This window comes from Vombatus ursinus, unplaced genomic scaffold (genome assembly GCF_900497805.2).
Source record: "Vombatus ursinus unplaced genomic scaffold, bare-nosed wombat genome assembly UNPS02014812.1, whole genome shotgun sequence".
Taxonomy (NCBI): domain Eukaryota; kingdom Metazoa; phylum Chordata; class Mammalia; order Diprotodontia; family Vombatidae; genus Vombatus; species Vombatus ursinus.
The window spans coordinates 79604797-79614462 of record NW_020954590.1 but is presented as its reverse complement, the minus strand read 5'-3'; the positions used below and the strand labels follow the sequence as shown (position 1 = coordinate 79614462).

Here is a 9666-nt window from a genome sequence, read left to right as displayed (position 1 = left end):
TCAGCCATTCCCCATTTGATGGGCATCCTTTCAATTTCCAATTCTTTGCCACCACAAAAAGAGCTGTTATGAATATTTTTGTACATGTGGGTCCTTTTCCCATTTGTATGATCTCTTTGGGATATAGCTCTAGAAATGCTATTGCTGGGTCAAAGGGTATGCACATTTTTATAGCCCTTTGGGCATAGTTCCAAGTTGCTCTCCAAAATGGTTGGATCATTTGTGATAGCCTTTTAAAAAAATTAAATTCAATAAACTTTTAATATGCTAGGCAATGTGCTAAGCACTAGGGATGCAAATAAGAAAAAGAAAGACAGTCCCTGCCCTCAGGAAGCTTCAGTCTAATGAGGGAAGACATTATACAAAAGCAAGCTGGAAAGGAGTTGGGGAAGAAACTATCAAGTATCTGGAATTGAAACCAAGCAGAGCTGCCTAAGGAAAGAGGAGACTGAGCTCTGTAATAGCCTTCTAAATGAATGGTCTCTCTCCTCTCCAACCCATTTACCACATAGCTTTCAAAATATTTCCCTAAGGTCCAGGCAGGGGTGACCATTCACTTTTGCTCAACAACCTTCAGTGATTTCCTCTTAACCTCAAGGTACAAACTCTTTAACCTGTCCATTCAAGGTCTTGAACAATCTGGTTATGGCCACCCTTGCAGGCTTATTTTACATGACTCCCCTGTATACTCTCTGTTTCAGCCAAGCTGGACTACTAGCTATTTCCTGAACTTGACATTCCATCTCTCTCACTTCTGGGCATTTGCATGAGCTGGCCCAAGCCTGGAACAAGCTCCCTTCTGGCTGGTTCTGAGAATTCTTTTCTTTTTTTTAAGTCTTATTTCAGGTGCTACCTCCTCTATAAATCTTTCCCTTTTTACTATAATCATTAATACTTTCTTCTTCCTCAAATTACCTTCTATTTACTTATCTGTATCCATATTGTCTTTCTCACTAGAATGTAAATTTCTTGAGGGCAGAGACTTATTTTTTGTCTTTGGATCTCCAACACCTAGCACAGTCCAGATTCAAGAAGTGGTTCTGGATAAGTATAACAGAGTAGGTAAAAGTAGTATTGTATTTTAGGAACATATACTCATGTGAGAAAATCTAGGCAGCTAGGTGGTTCAGTGGGTAGAGTGCTGAACTTGGTATCAGGATGACCTAAGTTAAATCCAGCCTTACGTACCTCTGAGCTGTTTGATCCTGGCAAGTCATTTAACCTGTCTGCCTCAGTTTCTTCATATAAAATGTGAATAAGAATAACTTTACCTCCCAAGGTTGTTGTGAAGGTAAAATGAGATAATAATCATAAAGCACTTTGCAAACCTTAAAGAATTTTATAAATCCCAGCTATTAAGTATTAAATCCAGGAACCAGAGGGAGGGAAGCATGGTGAAGATCAATGTGAAAGAAACATGTAATTTTGTAATCACAGTATATTACAGAGCATGAGGACAGAAAGAGATAATAGATTAGAAGATTGGGAAAGACATCATGAGCCTAGAATAGAGACATCAGATAGAAGAAATGAGAAATTTCAATTATTCAGACATGGACTGGAGCTCTTTCTTTGCTAAAAGGAGAGAAGTTAATAGGTTCTTGCTTTAATGATAATTTCATCCTTCAAAATGCAGAAAAACTAACTAGAGGAAATTCTACTATGTATCTGATTTTCACTAATAATGAGAAACTGCTTGTTAGGGTAAGACTCAAAGAGTAGTTTTTTAACATTTCTATGTCAACATGGCAGGTCTCCACTGGAATGCCTCAGATATCTATATCTGACCTTGCACTATTGAGTTATTTTTTTAATTAATTAGAAAATTTTTATTGAAGCATCAAGTTTTATTGTACAAATTTTTAAAATACATTTTACCTCATTAAAGTTCAACATGAAGAGAGAAATTATGACACGAAAACTTCCCCTCTTCTTATTATACTCAATTCTAAATTAATTCTAGATTAATATCTAGATTATAAATAAACTCTATATCAATAATATCAAGATAAATTCTAGATTAATATCAGTTCAATAGCATTTACTTTTCTGCCAGTGGACTTTGTTATCAGATTTATATAAATTTTTGCATTTTTCAGCTAGTTAGAAAGTGATCTTTAGTATACTTTTAAAAATCAGACCTTGAGCCAACAAATGTCATCATTAAATCTCTTCAGATGTTGCTTAAGATTAAAATCTTTGGTTCTCAAAAATATAAAGCACCAAAAAGTATCAGATGCCACATTACTTGTGGATTTCAGAATCAAATTGACCATGTTGGTGGAATGCTTCTTTAACAAAACCTTCAGTCAACAATATGCCTAAAATAAAGGGTAAAACTGTGTTCCAACTACTCCATTACCAACTCAGCAGATTTTTAAGTTTATAAACATTAAAAAACAGAGGTTCATTTATAAATATGCAAGAAATAAAATGCCACTACATCAATCCAGAAAGAGTCAAAACAATATTTTAAAGACCAGAAGGAAATATAAAATTTAAGTTAATTTTGCTGGATCCCACAGCTGCCTAAATCCCTGAAAATGTTGACTCTTGAAAGCCTGCATCTTCTAGTCATCCATTAAATGATCTTTTATGACTATGTCTTGTTTTGCGAATAGCATTTTACTTCACTGTCTGTCTTAATAACTTAGATAGTTCTCACTTTGTGCAAACATTCACTTGATGCCATCAAATCATGGTTAAAGGAATTACCATATTAATTAAGAGGAATAGAAGATGATACAGCATAATAATTACATGTATCACAATATTACAAGATTTTTAGTCATAAGAGAAAAAGGTATTGTTTCTGCTTGGAACAATACAATTATGTTACTAGTCTATTAATCACAATTAGGACTGCTAAGGAAAAAGTTATGATAAATAATCCAAGCTGACCAGCTTATCTAGTCTGAGAAGTTCCATATTCTTTACATTAAATCTCCCTAAAAATTTTGTTCATAAAAATCCACTTTAGTAAGAATTTGAAATCTGTGGCTATACTTTTAGTGTGCTTCTAACTGTGGAGTATGGAAATGACATTGTTAGAACCTTCAAATAACTCTGCCAATGCACTCTACTATTAAGCAAAATATATTGGAGTAAACATTGGTGCCTCCAACTCCACCCTGCCTACCACCAACCTTGCAAATCACACACAAAAAAGAGACCATTAAACCCATCATGACACTAATTAAGATCTGAACTAAGGGTTTTTCCTCTCAAAGGTGAAAAGCTAGTGTCAACTCCCTATAACAGTATATTGCTCATTTTATAAAGGGGGAGGGGGAATCTTTGAGCTTAAAGAACTAAAGGGAGCAAAAGTAATGTTCCAATACTTAAAATCTGTAATAAGCAAAACCATCAGATGTAGTTATCATTAATTTTCTTAAGAAGATAAAATTTGTAACTCCTCAAGTGAAAAGGAATTTTTAAGTAGGAATTCCTGGCTGCTCTACAAACAAGACGCTCCACCTCTGGGCTCCAGGCATTTTCTGGAATGCCCTCCCTTCTACACTCCAACTTTACTGGCTTCTTTTAAATCCCAACTAAAATCCCATCTTCTACAGAAAGCCTCCCCTACCCCCTCTTAATTCCAAGGCCTTCCTTCAATTATTTCCTATTCATCTTGTATGTAGCTTGTTTTGTATTTGTTTGCATACAATTCAAAATAAGTCTATTATGATTATACCTGGGGCTTTCCCCAACTACAGGGTGGTGGGTATGGAAAGCATGGCCCCCTGTGACTAGAAAGTGGCCTTCTATTTGTGTTTGCTTTTTGCATTTTTCTTTTTTTTTTCTTGTAGTGAGGCAATTGAGGTTAAGTGACTTGCCTAGGGTCACACAGCTAGTGAGTATCATGTGTTTGAGGCAGGATTTGAACTTAGGTCCTTCTGACTCCAGGGCCAGTGCTCTATCCACTGCGCCACCTAGCTACCCCTATTTTTTGCATTTTCCTTAATCAACTCTGCTGTTGCTATTTATTGATTCTTAGTAAAACTGGTAAGGATGAAATTGTAATCATTGAACTGAGTAATCTGGCTATCAAGACATTTAAACCCTTTAGTCTTTTAAGCTAATGAAAATAATATATGACATTCAGAACTCTGATTTAATAAAGACTGTAGTCACAAATTTTCCAAGCTTAAAAACTTCCACTACTTTCCTGATCAGGTTATTGTGAGAGGTCTGACTTAGAGTAGTTTCAAAACTAATATAAGAAAATTCTGGTTCAGGAGAGATATAATAATACAATCCAGGAGTGTCCAATAATTTCCATCTGATTTTATTCCATTAATTAAATAACCCAAAGGATTGGATGGAGGTGTACTGGACAGAACATGGTTTTACAAATTCCATTCGCATCAGTGACATCATTTACGGTTAACATCATTTTTCATGTAGAATAGGTCTTTAGCTGTTGGGCCAAGCTCACTGATCAGAATTTCTAGGATCTGATATGGCTGATTAATACCTGATTCTTTGGGAAATACAGAACATATAAGTACCAGCAATCAAAATTTATACACTTCATACAATTGTTGTTCAGTCATTTCAGTAGTGTCCAGCTCTTTGTGACCCCATTTAGGGTTTTCTTGGCAAAGATAAAGGAGTGGTTTGCCATTTCCTACTCCAGTTCATTTTACAGATAAGGAAACTGAGGCAAACAGGGTTAAGTGACTTGTCCAGGGTTACACAGCTAGTAAGTCTGAGGCAGGATTTGAACTAAGGTTTTCCTGACTCCAGGCCTGCAGCTCTATCCACTGTGCCACCTAGCTTCCCCATACAATATGCTGCTTCATTTAGGAAAATTTCATTAAGGAATTTTATTTCTTCTTGTAAATTCCTGTGTGGGTACTCTTGGTGGGAAGCTTTCATGAAATTTTTATGAGAAAAAAGCTTTGAAATAAGTCAAACCCACTGAATTTTGTGGCAAGCTTCCAAATTCAGAGATAGTTATTTCTTAATACCAGGTTTTCCTGAAAGAAACTACGTGTTCTGAATACGATTTGAAACAATTCTTGACTAGCACAAATCTTTGAGTCCTTGCCTACCTCTTGATCTTGAAATTGTTTTTAAATGACAAAATGTCACATTTTAAGACATAGTATTTTGAAAAAACAATGAAAATATTTATTTAACTTATATGATCGACAATAATAATTAGGTAGGAATACCAATATTCATGCAGCTCCATAATTTTTTTCAGGTAAAAACATGAAACTAACATGCATTGCTCTTGTCCATTAATTAATGCTCTTTGGAAATTTTTAATTCCAGGTTATCTCTATCTTTACGGCTTGCGTGGAAGATGAAGCAATGAAGTCAATTTAAAAAGAGAATGACAAACAAATCATGACAAGTGGCAAGCTCTTCACGGTATCAGCCAAAGGGACCTGTTGACAAAGCCAACATTCACTTCAAGCTGGCTGGTCTTCTAGGTTGTGAGTCACACATGATTGCAGCTGCGGTGTCATTTGATTTTCTACAACACTTTGTTTATTTTTAAGTTATTGTCTGTACTTTAGCATAGTTTATTAGCATTAAACTTTATTAACCTCATATTGATTTGAGATCTCAGAAAATACTTTGTAAATCTTAAAGTACTAATAAAGCATCAGTGATTTCATATGGTATAACATTTGAAAGAGGAAATTATAAGTATTACCAGTAGAGCAGCTGGGACAATCCCTCCCTGTCACATGGGATCCCCAGAAAAGTTATCTCAAGTTTAAGGGATTCTTTGGGCTCACATTCACGTAAAATTGATTTGCTCCTACAAATGCTCCTACAAGTGCTTACTCTTACCAGTTAGCCAGAGAATACAGTTCAAATTAAATGCATTTAATGAAATAGCACTTTTTGTTTTAATGTAACAACAGAATATTTCTCCATAAACCTAGAGCACATTCCCCCACACGTATTCATACTATTAGTAAGAAGAATGGATACACTTAAGGAAATTATGCAGGGCAAACTTGTAAGGAGCACTTGAGGTCATGGTGCATACATGGAGGGGGCACCAACATAATGAGCATGAGTAGCCAAGGTAGACATGTGGAGGATTAAACAATGTTTCTAACACCTAAAGATTGCTGATGCATTCTGGGGATGACATTGTGCTTCTCCCAATTTCTGCTGGGCTTGGATGGTATACAATCCCTTCTTGACAATGCTTCAATGGTCTAATGGTTTTTGATGGTTAGTGCTCTGTTAGTCTTATAATTGGGGGAATCCACTGGGTATATATTTGTGAAATTTCTTTTACTTTTAGCTTTGGTGGGAGTCTTCGATTGAGGTGCTGTTTCCCATAAGAGGAAGAATAGGCTCTATCACATTCTTTAGCTTATGGGCCAGAGGTATAAGGTTCAGTTTGTCAGACAACAAGCATCTATTAAGCAATTTCTATGGGCCAGATTCTGAGCTAACTGCTGGTGTGAAGAACAAAAACATGGTGACCTCCATTACAGTTCACATTCTACGGGGGATAGAAATAACTATGTACACAGAAGAAATATACAATATAAATGGAAGGTAAACAGAGGGGAAGCACAAGTATAGGGGAGGTCCTCAGGGTAGGGGGTTGGGGGGAACCAAGAAAAGCTTCTTTTTGAAGGTAATGTTTGAACTGAATCTTGCATGGATAGCCAAGAGATGAGAGTAAAGATGAGAGTAAAGAACATTCCAGGCATGGGGAACAGCTAGTGAAAAAGCATGGAGCTGGGAGATGCAGTGTCCTGGGTGAGGAATAGTAAGTAGATCAGTGTACTTGGATTATGATCCAGTGTATATTGAAAGAAGTAATGTAAGAAGATTAGAAAGGTAGGAAGGGTCCAGGTTGGGAAGGATTTTAAATGCCATACAAAAGGAGGTGGATTCAAGATGGTGGAGCAAGAGGAAGCAATTCTGCCTAGCTCATTCAATACACTTTCACAATAACCTAGAAAATATACCAGACCAAATTTTTGAGCAGGAAAGCGAAGAAAAAATCACAGTGAGTCATTTTTTCACCTCAGGGCTGTTTAGGAAGATAGAGACACTGGATAGGGAGTGGGGGTAAGGGGTGGGGATTGGGAAGCATTACAATATTCAGTGACTGAAAGTGATCTAAGACAGAGCACCAGGGCACTAGGGAAGAAAGAGATTTCAGAGGACTCTTGAACCATCCTGGGAGCAGAAACAGGTGCCATCTGACAGCTCTGCTGCTCATGACTCAGTTTGGGGTCACAGATTCAAGACAGAGAGAAATGGTCTTCAGTGAGTGTGGGGACTAGCTGGGTATTGAGAACAAGTTTTGGAAATGTAGCTATGTGGCCGAGTCCAGGAGCAGAGCAGCAACTTGGTTAAGTTGCATAAGGTTCAAAGTCAAAAAGTAGGCTTGAAGAATGACCAAACAAAAAAGAACTCAACCATAAAAAGCTCAAGACAGAAACAAAGAAGACTTGAAAACATCTACAAGTAAAGAAAAATACAGAGTGGACACATGCTTAACAAGAATTCCAAAAAATGTTAAAGAATTTTTTTTAAAAGATCAAAAAAAGATTTTGAAAACAAAATAAGAGTGGTTGAAGAAAAAATGGGAAAAGGAATAAGGGCTATGTAAGAAAATTATGAAGAGAATTAATAGCTTGGTAAAAGAAGTACAAAATATTACTAAAATAACTTCTTACATATTAGAATTGGGTCAAATAGAAGTTAATGACCCTATGAGGCATGAAGAAATAATGAAAAAAAAGTCAAAAGACTGAAAAAATAAACTATGAAATATTTCAATTTAAGAATAATTGGATTAGCATTATATTACCACAGTCAGAATTACACAAGATTTGGCAGCCACGACTGAAGGAATAAGGGACTTAAAACATGATGTTCCAGAAGACAAAGGAATGAGGATTACAATCAAGAATAACCCACCCAGCAAAACTGAGTGTAATCCTACAGGGTAAAAAAATAGATATTTAATAAAATGGAGGACTTTCAAGCATTTCTGATGAAAAGACCAGAGATGAAAAGAAACTTTGCCATTCAACACAGAACTCAAGAAAAGCATAAAAAGTAAACATGAGTGAGAAACCATTATGGATTAAAGAAAGTTAAACTTTATATTCTTATATGGGGAGATGATAATGTAACCCCTCAGAACTTTATCATCACCAGGAGTTTTACAAGGAGTTTAATTTGACAGAGGGCCTGGATGTGATTCCATTATGTTTGGATGATCTCAAAAGATGAATGGTGGGGAAGAGAAATTCACTGGGAGAAGGGGGAAGGGAGAGGAAGAACGGGGAAAAGTATTTCCCATAAGTTGGACATTCAAGGAAGAGTTTATACAATGGAGGAGGCAGGGGTGGTAGGGAACAAGCAACATTTGAACCTCACTCTCATCTGAACTAGTTCAAAGAGGGGAAGAATACACATACATGCACAGTTGGGTACAGAAATTCATATTATCCAAGATGGAAGTAGAAGAGAAAGGGATTATGAAAAAGAGGGAGGAATAAGAGGAAAGATAGATTAAGGGAGGCAATGATCAGAAACAACAGACTCTTAAAAGGGGGACAATGCAAAAAAAGTGTTGAAAGGAAATAGCAATTGCAACTGTGAATGGGATGAAGATGGAAGCTAACAGAATGGATAAGAAACCAGAATACAACAATGTATTGTTTATAAGACATGTACTTGAAACAGAAATATACCGTATTACACCATATAATTGTTACACCCTGTTTTGTTTTGAGTCCAAAAATTGGTTTATAACCTTTCATTGTGTAATCATTGCATGGTATAATTCTGTTTGTCACACTGCTTAAAAGGCAAACAGCAGCAATGTCTTCACCAGTGCATACCGATACGCTTTTATCTCTTGCACATTGTGAGGCGCGAGGCTAGAATTCTCAGTGCAAGTGCACTGTCAATATATTTCCAAAAGCCAACTTGTGTGGTTTTTTTAAGAGTGCTATCGTATTAATGGTATTGTCACTCCACCCAATTAAAAGCCATAGGCGCAAGGGGAGTGGGCATGCAGGCGAAGCTGCCATGAGTAAGTCACAAGATATAAGTATATTACCATATATTCATGAGTATACCCTGCATCCTAATATTGCACCAAAGATAGTTTAGTAATAAATGATTTTTAAGTAATACCAGCACTATTTTTTTTTAAAAAAAGCTTCACATAATGGTTGCACCCCACTTTTTTGTTTTTGTTTTTTTTTTTGATGAGGCAATCGGGGTTAAGTGACTTGCCCAAGGTCACACAGCTAATACGTGTCAAGTGTCTGGTCTGAGGCTGGATTTGAACTCAGGTCTTCCTGACTTCAGGGCTGGTGCTCTATCCACTGCCCCTTGCTCCCCACTTTTTTACAAAAAGTTTGGCATAAAATCTGTGATGATTATGTGGTGAAATACAGTACATTCAGAATTAAAAGAGATGGGTGCAGAATCTTTTATGCTTCCAAAGCAAAAAAGGCAGGGGTAGTAGTTATGATCTAAAACAAAGTAAAGGCAAAAATTAACTTAGTTAAAGGAGATAAATAGGGAAACTACACTTTGCTGAAAGGTACCATAGGCAATGAGTTGATATCAATACTGAACACATAAACATCAAATAACATAGCATCTAAATTATTAGAAAAAAAGTTAAATGAGTTAGAGAGAAATAGT

At 36.3% G+C, this 9666-nt stretch overlaps 1 pseudogene; it reads right to left on the bottom strand.

The window, feature by feature from the left end:
• Positions 1 to 3983: 3983 nt before the first annotated feature.
• Positions 3984 to 9024, bottom strand: LOC114053997 (annotated as a pseudogene).
• Positions 9025 to 9666: the final 642 nt, after the last annotated feature.